The sequence below is a fragment of the Podarcis liolepis genome (assembly GCF_965112155.1).
Source record: "Podarcis liolepis genome assembly, chromosome: 1".
NCBI lineage: Eukaryota > Metazoa > Chordata > Lepidosauria > Squamata > Lacertidae > Podarcis > Podarcis liolepis.
In genome coordinates this window covers 7,826,248-7,838,134 of record NC_139554.1, presented here as the reverse complement: position 1 = coordinate 7,838,134, position 11,887 = coordinate 7,826,248, and the positions used below count along the sequence as shown (strand labels likewise).

Below are 11,887 nucleotides of genomic sequence, written 5' to 3'. Positions count from 1 at the left end.
CTCAGCCTAACCTTCCTCGCAGGACGGTTGTGGGGATTAAATGAGGCAGGGAGTACCATATACTTCAGCCTTGAGCTCCCGACAGGGGTAGAGGGAAAAGGTGGGATATAAATGCAGAAAATAATGAATGAATGAGTCATACAGTCTACTGACTCAAGTTGTGATATTGCTGTGGCCTCCGTTTTCTGCAATTTCTCCCCAGAAACGCACCTAACTTCGAAAAGATAACTCATGAGCACATGGAATGTTCATAAACATTCCCCTGCGCCTCACCTGCGCAGCCAATGGCTGGGAACGTCTGGTTTCAAGAAAGTGCAGCCAGAAGTTTCAAAAAGTGCCACCCATGTTCGTTTTGTGGCCCTGCTTTTTCTCTCTTCAATTTTTATCTGGTTTGGGGAGTCAATTACCCAAATCATTTGCGTCCTTTGCTTTAACGTGATCCCCATCCGTATCCCTGTAACCAGAGGAAAGTTCCTAGCAGGCTATTATTATCCCAAATCCGGCTTTGACTTTGCTAATAGGTATATAGGTTAATAGATTGGTTTTTTAATAATGGATTTGCCCTTTAGGCTGAGTTTCTCAAGTTACTGTTCTTTGGTGTCTGTTTTAAACCCGCAGTGCTTTCTTAAAGGAAGGGTTCAGATTGCCTAAAATGTGTGTTGCCGCCCCTACCCCCGCTTGCAATCCTTTCTAGTAATGTGAACCATCTTTCCTGTTAGGCCAGCTGTGCAGAGACGGGGAGGTTGCAGGGGAAAGGAATTTCAAGAGCAGAGAACTCCTCGTTTGCCCCACCCCATTCCTTTCTGATGGTCAGCATTTTATGGATGATTCTGCATAATCACTAGCTCCGAGACTCTCTTTAAATCTGCATAACAGATGAGTTTTGTGTCCGGATTGCACCTGCCAGCCCCCCCCCCAAGTTCTGTGCATTCAAGCTCCTGTGCTGCAGAATACCACATTACATCCCATTTGGTAGAAGACAGAAAGGGCAACCAGAGCATTGGAGTGTACGTTGATGGGCTCCTCTGCAAGCAGGACCCTCAATGGCACACAGCTTGCATGTGGTGCTGTGGTCTAAACCACTGAGCCTCTTGGGCTTGCGGATTGGAAGGTCAGCGGTTCAAATCCCCGCGACAGAGTGAGCTCCCGTTGCTCTGTTCTAGCTCCTGCCAACCTAACAGTTTGAAAGCATGCCAGTGCAAGTAGATAAACAGGTACCACTGTGGTAGGAAGGTAAGCAGCGTTTCCATGCACTCTGGTTTCTGTCACGGTGTCCCGTTGCACCAGAAGTGGTTTAGTCATGCTGGACACATGACCTGGAAAGCTGTCTGTGGACAAACGCCGGCTCCCTCGGCCTGAAAAGAGAGATGAGCACCGCAACCCCATGCAGTGGTATCTCGGGTTAAGTACTGAATTTGTTCCGGAGGTCCGTTCTTAACCTGAAACTGTTCTTAACCTGAAGACCACTTCAGCTAATGGTGTCTCCTGCTGCCGCTGCGCCGCCGGAGCACGATTTCTGTTCTTATCCTGAAGCAAAGTTCTTAACCTGAAGCACTATTTCTGGGTTAGCGGATTCTGTAACCTGAAGCATATGTAACCTGAAGCGTATGTAACCCGAGATACCACTGTAGTCCCCTTTTGTGGGAATGTTCAGGGAGGCAGGAGAGGATATATTGTTTATTAATATCCTTCCTAACTTGTGCTAGCAAGTTCTATAACTTAGCAGAGTTTTACATTCCCCTTTTAGACACACAGCAGATAGCTGGTTGCAGGCTTGTTTAAGCCTCTCAGTATTAGATTTCTGGTAAGTTCCCTTATATCCCTCTTAAAATAATAAACACGCCACAATCTTGTGTAAAGTATATAAAAGAAGTTTACTCACATCGTCAGTTCACAGTTGGATCCCTGAAGGCAGACTTAGTTACAAAGTATATCCATGTGGATCTATCCCATATGGCGATAATCCCAGTGTCCTCTGTTGGCTGAGAGCCAACAGAACATTTCTAGCTAAAAGGCTGCTCCAACAACGGAGGAAGTCAAAGACAGAAGAGGTGCGCTGCGTGACTTGCCCATTTGTTACCTGGACAGGTAACGTCACACCCACCTCCCATCACATGCAAAAGGAAGGATGCCCCAGCCCAGGAGGAAACAGGAAGTTTCAACTGGCTGGACCAAACAAAATTTCAGGGTCGCACTCTTACGAAGCTAGTGAGTTCCATGGTTTCACCATGCGCTGTGTGAAAAAGTCTTTCTGCCCCGAATCTTCCAAGATTCTGCTTCTGTGGACATCCATGAGTTTTAATGTTACGAGAGAGAGGTGGGAAGTTTTCACTCTCTTTCTGCATTATTTTAGAAACGTTCATTGTGTCACTTCTTATTCACCTTCCCTCTAAGCGAAAACGTCTCAAGTGCTACAATCTTTCTTCCTAGGGGAGTTGCTCTACCCCTTGATAATGTTGTCTGCCCTTTTCTGACCCTTTCCCCCCAATTCTACACCATTTGCATGACATTGCAGTATTTGCACTTATTGTAGAGTAATAATAATAATAACAATTTATTATTATTTATACCCCACCCATCTGGCTGGGCTTTCCCAGCCACTCTGGGCGGCTTCCAACACAATATTAAAATACAGTAATGCCTCAAACATTAAAAGCTTCGGGTGGCGCTGTGGGTTAAACCACAGAGCCTAGGACTTGCCAATCAGAAGGTTGGCGGTTCGAATCCCCGCGACGGGGTGAGCTCCCGTTGCTCGGTCCCTGCTCCTGCCAACCTAGCAGTTCGAAAGCAGGTCAAAGTGCAAGTAGATAAATAGGTACCGCTCCGGCGGGAAGGTAAATGGCATTTCCGTGCGCTGCTCTGGTTCGCCAGAAGCGGCTTAGTCATGCTGGCCACATGACCTGGAAGCTGCACGCCGGCTCCCTCGGCCAGTAAAGCGAGATGAGTGCCATAACCCCAGAGTCGGTCAAGACTGGACCTAATGGTCAGGGGTCCCTTTACCTTTAAACAGGGCTGCCTTCAGATGTCGTCTAAAAGTCTGGTAGTTGTTTGTTCTCTTTGACATGTGGTGGGAGGGCGTTCCACAGGGCGGGCGCCACCACCGAGAAGGCCCTCTGCCTGGTTCCCTGTAACTTGGCTTCTCACAGGGAGGGAGCTGCCAGAAGGCCCTCAGCACTCACTGGACCTCAGTGTCCGGGTAGAACGATGGGGGTGGAGACACTCCTTCAGACCCTAAGAGTCATTTAGTCCAACCCCCTGCAGTGCAGGAATACCCCTCTCCTAGGCACCTCTCCTATCCTCCCCACTGAAGTTTCTCTTCACCTACATAATGATTAGGAAGACCCTGACAATGAAAGAGGAATGAAGACAAAGGCATTAGAGGAAAAGTCATCTCTGTACAGAGAGAGAGAGAGCCAGTTTGACTCTTTCCCAAAGAGAACAGATTCCCTCCCACCCGGCTCTATTGGAATCTCATGACGAAGCAGCTGATTGAGGAAATCGGATCTTCAGCATTTTGCTTGTTGCTGTTTTATGAGGACCAGATGTGGAACAAGGGGGGGGGGAATGCTCTACAGGAAAAGAAAAAAAGAAAAACAGCCGCTCTCCCCCAGTCCTCACTCAGCACTCTGGAATGCATTTCATTTTGCTGCAAAGCTCAGGAATGGCCTTCCAGACATTGCTAAGCCAATTAATCCCTATCTATTGTCACGGAAACATCACATACTGCCCACCTCAAGAAGGGGTTTTTCCACTGGGCACCCACTTTTGTGGCGGAGGGATGCAAAGGGATGGCTGAGACAGGCTTGCTGGACACACTTGCATGTGTGAATCAGCATCAAGCAGATCAAACAGACACACACAGAGGGAAAGTCTCCATATATTCCAATTCTTTTTGGCTTGCACCTTCCGAAGTGACTGAATCATCGTGAGCAATGGCACGATCCAACATTTGGGGGGGGGGGTGGTCTTGCACTATTGTTCTGAGATTTTCCCCAAACCAAAAGCTGCCATCTTACTAAAATTATAGAAATGAAGTGAACTTGTCTGCAGAACTGTGTGAGCGAGTCTCCTCCTTTGTTTGTTTTGCTCAAGCCCAGGAAAGCACCAGCAATTACAATCAGCAAACTTGTTTTTTCTACTTAAGAAGTCTAAACTGGCCTCTCTCTTTTTTGAGAAAAATGTCTTGCTTCTCCTTCAACATCCTGCTTTTGCTCCTGGTCTCTGATGAGGACTGAACTCTCTGCAACGCTGAGATTCTAAATGTTATTGCCATGCATTACACATGCCTTCATTTAGTATCTTTTACCTGGGCAGGAGCCTTCGCTGCATTTCTATGGGGCTTTCCATAGCTCAATCCACGTTCAAGGCGGCTTGCAACATGAAAAACTTTACATCATTGCAAACACAGCAGCGGTAGTCATAAACAACAAATTAAACATAAAAAAGTATGCAACCCAACTGAAACAATTTCCACACAAATCATATTAAGATACAATAGGTAAAGGTAAAGGGACCCCTGACCATTAGGTCCAGTCGCGGACGACTCTGTGGCTGCGGCGCTCATCTCGCTTTATTGGCCGAGGGAGCCGGCGTACAGCTTCCGGGTCATGTGGCCAGAACGACTAAGCCACTTCTGGCGAACCAGAGCAGTGCACACAAACACCGTTTACCTTCCCGCCGGAGTGGTACCTATTTATCTACTTGCACTAGCGTGCTTTTGGACTGCTAGGTTGGCAGGAGCAGGGACCGAGCAATGGAAGTTCACCCCGTTGTGGGGATTTGAACTACCGACCTTCTGATCAGCAAGTCCTAGGTTCTGTGGTTTAACCCACAGTGCCACCCACGTCCCACAATACAATATAAAGATACAATATAAATATACAATACAATATAAGATACAATATAAAGATACAAATAATGAATATCAATAATAGCAACAACCCCCCACCGCCACTCCAACAAAAAACTTCAAGCAATCCCCCAGCCCAAAAGTCTGTTCAAGAGGCTCAACTTTTGCAGCTGGAGTCAGTCCGAGCTCCGCCCTCCCAGGGCAGCTGGGAAAAGTCCTGCAAGGCAGGGAGCAGGTCTTCCATAGCTGAGATTGCCCAAGATGGTGAAATAATGGGCACACACCCCTTTTACTACTGAAAGCTACATTTGGTCACCTGGCTTGTGAATGCGCTTTGTGATGATGATTTTGATGTGGGCTCATAGCTTCAGTATTGCCATAGTATTGACAAAGGTCTATTGCCAGAGCTTGGTGACTTTTTATTTCTCATTTCATAGAACTGGAGAGTTGGAAGGGACCCTGAGGATCATCTAGTCCAACCCCCTGAAATGCAGGAATATGCAGTTGTCCCATATAAGGATCGAACCTGCAACCTTGGCGTTATCAGCACCATGCAGCGAGAACGTTCAGAAAATGCCTTCATCATAGCAGTATTCATACACTAGGCATGGCTTTTTCTTAGCCTTTCTTGAATTACTGGCCCTGCGTGCCCTTTGCACATTTTCTCTTTGCTTTGCTTTCCTTTTCGGGGGGGGGGAACCCACCATGAAACTCAGGCTAGTCACTCACTCTCTGCTTAACCTACCTCGCAGGGTTATTGTGGGGAAAGGAACAAATATAAATTTGTTGTTGTTGTTGTTGTTTAGTCATTTAGTCGTATCCGACTCTTCGAGATATATATATATATATATTTTGATCGCCCTAATAGAAATGCAATAAGTAAATAAACCCCAGAGGAAAAATCCAGGAAGGGAATTCTTATGCATAGGGCGAAAATGCACAAATGGTGCTGGCTATTTGTCATCCTTTCCACTTACTAACCTTAAAAAAAAAAATCTGTGAGGTGCTAATTGCTGTATCCTTTTGTATTGGTGTAATCAAAGGGGTGGGGGGATTATGAAGACTGCAAACAGTAATTAGCATGCAGATTTTCGAGACAGAAGCACATCTGTGTGTGCTCCGGTTGCTTCTGTGTTTACTTAGGCTGATTCGTCTGTGGCTAAACTGCAGATTCACTTAGCCCTGCAATTAGCAGCATAAATATGAATTTGGGATGACACTAATTATTGGATGGAATGGCTTTTTCTTTTCTTTTTTCCCTTTCCCCCTTAAAAGACTGTGACACTCCGATGCACCCAGAGGGGCCTTGAGCTCTGTGGGTGGCTTCATGGAGGAACTTCTCCAAATAAGAAAGAAAGAAAGAAAGAAAGAAAGAAAGAAAGAAAGAAAGAAAGAAAGAAAGAAAGAAAATGAAATGAAATGAAATCCCTGTTTTAATTAAAAGGCAGAGGCAGGCTTTTCTAAGAAAGAAGGGGGGGCGTGCCACATAGCAAGCTGTCTTCTCTAATGCATACATTACTGTAAAATGCATGGAAATTAATTGGGCTCATTTCAAGGCGAAGCCACAGAGGTAGCTGGGTTCTGATAATTGCTTTTGTTTTACGAAAGCCTTTCGGGAGTGGGAAGGGGGATATGTTAAACAGGCAGCATAGCAGAAGCCTGAGGCGAACAGTTTCACGAGAGATGAGCTGGGGCCTACAATGCAATTCTGCGGGTGACCTCCAAACCTCCCTTTCCTCACGCCAGTTGTGTGGAGTTTGGATGCGCAGCCCAAGTAAGGAAAAGAGTTCTGAAAGTAGCGCTGGAGAAAGGCACTTCAGCTGTGGCAGGCAGGGGGGGAGTGGGCAGTTCCAGTTCCATCACCAACCCCGCTTGCCAAATGTGGCCCCCAAACTGCATTTTGCGTCTGCCTGATCTCATCCTTCTTTCTACAGGAACAGATTGACCGACCAATGAATTGCAGCAATACACTCAGTGTAGTAGGTCTCTGTTCTGCCCATCAAAAGTACGTACTTAGCGGAGCTAATTTCAGGGTACAAAGAACTGACTGTGGAGTAATTGTGCTAATGTCCCAAAAGATGTTTATTGCTTCCCATAACCATTCCATGTGATAGAAGGTTCTAGTCTTCCCACATTTCCCCATGTCCTTTCAAACTTAAATTCTGCTTTCACTTTTAATTTCTTTGCAATCACGTTATCTCCTCTTGCTGGATTTATGCTGGATTTAACTTCATGGGAACCTATGAAGCTGCCTTAAACTGAGCAGGCCATGTTTCTCCAATGGTTCCCAAACTTTTTCAGGCTACTGCCCCCTCAGTTCCATAAACTCAACCCCAGTGACCCCTACCCTAGCCTGTAAAAAGCATTTTTCAGAAGAGTGGTTTGCACAGCCCACTAAGAAAGATAATAGCACAATCAAATTCAAAGCAGTAACAATGAATTGCACATTTATTCAAAATCCAATTAAAAAGGTTTAGTTCAATTACCAGTACTTCAAAATGGATGAACTTGAGTCAGTGATATCAGCTTCTGACAACTACGGCTTCACCCTTTGCATACTTACCCATGAGTAAGTCTCACAGAACTCAGTGGGGACTTACTTCTGAGTAGACACACACAGGATTGCACTAAACAGCAATTTCATTACTATTACCACTTAGCAGCTCCAAAGGGAGAGTTTTCCCTAGTCCTGCACTGGGAAGACGGTAGGGCTGCTGTACGTCCAAGATTTCCCAGACATATCCTGGATTTGTCCGGCAGAAATAGCGTCCGGGTGCAATATCAGTAAAATGGTGAAATGCCCTGGGAAACCCAGGCCGATGTCAGAAGTGTTGACATTTTGGCCAATTTCCTTAAAAATCCATTTATCTCTTCTTTGGATTTGCTCAACAAATTTTTTGTCCAGATTTCCATTTTTTGGCAGCCCTAGAGAGGACGGGGTATTTTCTACCAAGACCATGAGAGCCAGTGTGGTGTAGTGGTTAAGAGCGGTAGTCACGTAATCTGGGAAACCGGGTTCGTGTCTCTGCTCCTCCACATGCAGCTGCTGGGTGACCTTGGGCCAGTCACACTTCTGTGAAGTCTCTCAGCCTCAGTCACCTCACAGAGTGTTTGTTGTGGGGGAGGAAGGGAAAGGAGAATGTTAGCCGCTTTGAGACTCCTGAAGGGGAGTGAAAGGCGGGATATCAAATCCAAACTCTTCTTCTTCTTCATGGCTGGAGACAGGAGGCTTAAACGTGGCCCCAGCTGTGGGGCTGATGGTTTCCTTTCCCCTCCCAACCCAGCCTGCTATTTTTTAAAAAAGCAAACCAATTATAAGGTTGCTAATCAGGAGGTCATTAACAGAAGTGCAATCAGCCTTAAGGCAGCCTCTAACTCTGGCCTGCACTTTGAGGTAAGGGTACTGGCATATATACCGTACTTTCGCGATTCATGCCAAACATTAAAGCCCATCTTTAGGCTTGGTAGCACTCCTGGGTCTCTAAACTGCAATGCCGAAACTCTCCCCAATTAAATGCTTCTCATCCAGGGAAATATGAGTGTGCATCCAAATCGGGGAACCACGGACAGGGACTGCGGAATCTATTAGTGGTTTAATTGCTCATTTGTACACCCTGAGCAGGCTCTCAGTCCTGTGCCGTCCCCTCCAGGAATTAAGACCTGAGTGAGCACAAATGATTCTTATTTATCTATCAATTGCATTTATAGCCCACTTCCCCACCCCAGGAGATCAAGGTGGTACATGGGGTTCTCCTCCCACCTCATTTAATCCCCCACAACAACCCTGTGAGATAGGTTAGTTGAGAGGCAATGACTGGCCCAAGGTTACCCAGTGAACATCATGGCCAAGTCGAGATTTGGACCCTAGTCTCCCCGGTCCTAGTTTGACACTCTAACCATGACCCCACACTGGCTTCCACCCTAACCTTCTGAATATTTATTAGTTTCTAAGTATTGCCTGTTGTCTTTGTCCATGGGGTTTTCTTGGCAGGGATACTGGAGTGGCTTGCCGGTTCCTGCTCCAAGTGGATCATGTTTGGTCAAAATTCTCCACTATGACCTGTCCATCTTGGGTGGCCCTGCATGGCATAGCTCATAACTTCTCTGAATTATTCAAGCCCCTTTGCTACGGCAAGGCAGTGATCCATGAAGGGGAGCCATTGCTGGAGGAGACTCTTGAGAGTCCCATGGACTGCAAGAAGATCAAACCTCTCCATTCTGAAGGAAATCAGTCCTGAGGGCTCACTGGAAGGACAGATCCTGAAGCTGAGGCTCCAAGACTTTGGCCACCTCATGAGAAGAGAAGACTCCCTGGAAAAGACCCTGATGCTGGGAAAGATGGAGGGCACAAGGAGAAGGGGACGACAGAGGACGAGATGGTTGGACAGTGTTCTTGAAGCTAGGCTACCAGCATGAGTTTGACCAAACTGTGGGAGGCAGTGGAAGACAGGAGTGCCTGGCGTGCTCTGGTCCATGGGGTCACGACTAAACGACTAAACAACAACAACAACAAATAAGAACAAAAGAAGATGTCTGTAGGAAACCACAAGCAGCATCCCATTCTCCTCTGCCTTTGGTTTCCAGAAAATGGTACACAGAAGCATTTGCTGCTTCCAAATTTTGAGGTGGAGCATAGCCATCAGGACTAGCAGTTAGCAACGCCTCTCTCCTCCATGAATTTGTCCAGTCTTCTTTCAAAGTTTTAAGTTTTAAGTTTGGTAATGAGTTGCAATTTTTTTACAGATAGGTAGCCGTGTTGGTCTGCCGTGTTGGTCTCCCAACTCTATGATTCTATGGTGTGATTTGTTCCTGGCTTGCTCCTGTCACTCAGCCAGGTCTGAGCTGGCTGAGCTGAAGGGGTTAAGCAGAGGTCAGTGTAAGTCCCCCCCCCCCCCAAGGGGTATTTCAAGGCTGTCGCAGGAGCAACTCATTACCAAACTTAAAACCATGGAGAGACCTGGTCTGAACAACGACATTGGATTCTTATCTCATTATACATGACTTAACCATTTTTCACCTTCTCACCCCTTGCCTTTTCCTGTAAGACCTATTGCAGTCGTTAAGAGTCGTCAACAGGCTCATCTCAGCTATCTGCCAATCTCCCATTCCCACCACCCTTCTGAGTAATACCCCTCCCCACCTTCTCACTATATAGAAGGATCTGGCAACTTCTGTTTCAGTGTATCTGAAGAAGTGTGCATGCACACGAAAGCTCATACCAAGAACTAACTTAGTTGGTCTTTAAGGTGCTACTGGAAGGAATTTTTTTATTTTGGTTGCATTATGTAAGATTAATGATTCACTGGAACAGCTCCATAAGAAGATGGATGCGAGGACTATAAAAATTGATAACTTGGAACAAAAAGTGACTAATTATTCAGCAATCGATACAGGGATCTATTTTGACATGGCAAATTGAGGAGAAGGCGGGGGAGAAAGTGGTTGTTGTGGAACCTAAAGCTGCACAAGTGGAGAGGGAGAGAGCCCCAGCCTTACAGATGCAATTTGATGACTATAAGTTGATGCCTTTTAAGACTGAATTTAGAGAAAGTCAGACTTTGAGGATTGGAGCCCCGCTTGGACTGGAGAAGGAAAGTTGGATAGATCCCTTTATGCAGGGATTTATTGACCTTTGGGACCTGGACTTGGGTCAGGAGGAGACTGGAGTTGTGGGGACCGCCAGACTTGGAGGAACTTTGAAATACGACTGGAAATATCTTTTGAATTTCAGTTTTAACTATGGAGATTTGGCTGACTTGTTGAGAAGGAATAAAAACATTGCTAGATGGGAATTTCCCCAAGATCTACTTTTCAGCATCAAAGGAAGGAAAATAAGAACAAGATCAGGAGAAGACAAAGTAAAGTGCATGTATAAATATGAAGAAGACTTGCAGAAGGGACTTGGAAAAGAGTTAAGAGCCTCGGACAGAAGATCACCAGGTTGATGGACTATATGGAATTGACGGAAATGACTGGCAGAATCCGAGACCAGGGAGAAGAGACGGTGGAAGAATATTGGAAAAAGTTTAAAATCTGTATATGGAAATAATGTAAAATTAATGAGTGTTAGAAAAATGTTGGAAGGGAATTATATGGCTTTAGTAGAAATGTTTTAAGGAATTAAGCATAAATAAGTATTATAGTATTAATGGAAAATAAGGTTAAAATATGTTAAGATAACCACATGACAGAAAATAGAGAAAGATGGAAAGGATTTGCTGAAATAATTAATAGAAATGAAATGCAAAAAGGGAGGTGAGAGGAGGTCGATGAAACAAGGGAATGAAAGAGAGGATATTGAGATGGTATGATGTGTGTTTTTTTAATTGTTTTTGCTCTTGTTTTGTTTAATGTGTTAATGTTAATGTTGTGTTGTGTATTGTTTATATATTGTACTGTATTGTTTTTTTGTTTTTGTTTTTTTGCTTTTGCTTTCCTTTTCTTTCTTCTTTTCTTTTCTCCTTTCTGTAAGGTTTAAAAGTAATAAATATTATTATTTTTTTAAAAAAAGAAAAGGGCGAAGGAGAGCTTGGCTTCATGTAGGCATAGTCTCCGACTGCTTGGGTAAATTCCTGGGAAGAAGGAGCCTTTCGGTTTGGGCAACTAATCCATGGGGCACGACCTACTGGGGATGAGCTGCTGTGTTCCTTTGCCCGGACACTCAGTCAAGTCTGTGCAGAGCGTGTTCTTGCTAATGAAGAGTTATGGATGCTTGAGCTGAGATTCCTCCATTGCAGGGGGGTTGGACTAGATGACCCTCGGGCCCCTCCCAACTCTACAATTCTATGGTGTGATTTGTTCCTGGCTTGGTCCTGTCACTCAGCCAGGTCTGAGCTGGCTGAGCTGAAGGGGTTAAGCAGAGGTCAGTGTAAGTCCCCCCAAAGGGGTATTTCAAGGCTGTCGCAGGAGCAGAGGCAGGAGACATAGGCTGGATCCTAAACCTGTTCAGTCACATGACTTGGCAATGTGACAGAGAGCACTATTTTAAAAGCTAGTTTTTCCTCTGCTAGGCTTAAGCCGGGCCTCAGGAACAGCAGC

The 11,887-nt window shown here is 45.5% G+C and overlaps 1 long non-coding RNA gene across 1 annotated transcript; it reads left to right on the top strand.

Moving 5' to 3' along the window:
• The first annotated feature begins 7,657 nt into the window (after window positions 1–7,657).
• Window positions 7,658–8,157, top strand: LOC310705241. The gene is made up of 2 exons (XR_014525202.1): window positions 7,658–7,816; window positions 8,071–8,157. It is a non-coding gene; the product is annotated as an uncharacterized lncRNA (long non-coding RNA).
• The last annotated feature ends 3,730 nt before the right edge of the window (window positions 8,158–11,887 follow it).